A 1624-nucleotide genomic window follows, 5' to 3' on the forward strand; every position below is an offset into this window, starting at 1 on the left:
TCTCTTCTTCCATATTCCTCTCTGCAGCAGCCTGAAAGAAATTGTATCATTCGCCCTATGTTCTCAGTGATGGAGTGATGCCCCTTTTAAACCTGCAAGTCTGTAAGAGTTGTATATATGCAGATTTACTACTGCCAGTAATATTTCTAGAGCTAAGAACTAGATTGCCTATAACTACTTGACAGACTACAAAAGAGAAAAGCCTGCAAGATCTGTGAATCAAAGATCAGCTTTGTTTGGGCTGTATCACTAGGACATTTTATTTTCAAGTACCTAAGCAACGTTCCCACAGCACATTTCCATATATATTACACAGACTAAATGAATCATTTCTAGCACAAAATACTGTGCATGACTGCATGCAACAGCTGTTCTTTCATGCCTTGGTCTCTCGTGACCTGCTTTGATTATAACATGCACCATCCTGATTGGAATCGAGTCTCTAGAGATCTAAGGCTATCTTACAGGAGCACAAGACTTGCCTAAAGCTACACCTCTGTCACTCCATTCCTTTCCACTTAATAGGAAGAAAAGGCCTAACCTCCCCTGTTTACACCATTTTAAATTGGGCTTAAGGACCACACTCTCCCAGTTTTGCAGTGCTAAACTGGTTGGGATAAAAGAGAATGATATGCACTGCCTCTGTGTGTCCACTTTTCCATCTGTATAATAGGGATAATATTTACCTACCTCAGAGTGATGATGAGACACTTGGATTATTAATGTTCACAAATCCCTTGGAAAATATGCAACTGGCAGATGCAACAGTTTTATATGAACATCAGTGCGGTACTCACTAGACTTTTTCCAAATACTTATTTCAGCTTCTCAACATCTACCCGTGAACGTCAGGCTGAACTCTCACGAGCAGAACAAGGAAACGCTGGCAAACAATGGGCACATTATCGTGGCAGAGACTAGACCTCCACGGTGCCCTCTAATAAACCTTTCTTATTTATTGTCTTCCATCTACTGTATCTACTGTTCACATATCAAAAAACATGCATCAAAAACTATGCATTTGGCAATTGTACCAGAGCTTTTACCGTCACTCCTGACTTGTCTATCTTCACTAGTTTAAAACCAGCTAAGCTAAACCAACACAAATCTTATTGTGGGTCCACTCCTACATAGGTTTAAATTGTCACAAAAGCAGAAGCTACACCAGGCTAACATCACACATGCTTAAACTTACATAAGCTTTATATTCAAGCCAACCCTCAACAACACCGAAGGACTTCTGCTCATTCCCAATTTCTGGATCTAGGCAGGGATTTTCAAAGCGATAGCAAGAAATTAGGAGAATTAGGCTGATTTTCAGCAGGGGCTGGTCACATTTCCCCTGGAAAACCCTACAGACTTAAAAAACCTCTTCAAGATGGTATATTTATATGATTTGATTTAGGAAGGCCTTTAATAAAATGGCCAGAACAAAGACCTGGATGGACATGAAGACCATTGGTATTTGTTTAAATGGCATTAAGTCAACCAACTATAGTTTTGTTCGATTTAACCAACGAATCTCCTTTTAATACCTGTTGCCTGAAGCCCACAATATAAAACTCCTGTCTATCTTCCTGTACAGAAAAAGAGAAATGGGGGGGGGGGGGAAAAACACCCCATG

The 1624-nt window shown here is 40.1% G+C and overlaps 1 protein-coding gene across 1 annotated transcript in view; it reads right to left on the reverse strand.

Moving 5' to 3' along the window:
- Window positions 1–1624, reverse strand: part of LEMD1 (LEM domain containing 1) — a 23014-nt gene that overhangs the window by 19712 nt on the left and 1678 nt on the right. The window lies entirely within an intron of this gene.

This window comes from Gavialis gangeticus, unplaced genomic scaffold (genome assembly GCF_001723915.1).
Source record: "Gavialis gangeticus isolate Ggan-Ray unplaced genomic scaffold, GavGan_comp1, whole genome shotgun sequence".
NCBI classification, from domain to species: Eukaryota; Metazoa; Chordata; order Crocodylia; family Gavialidae; genus Gavialis; species Gavialis gangeticus.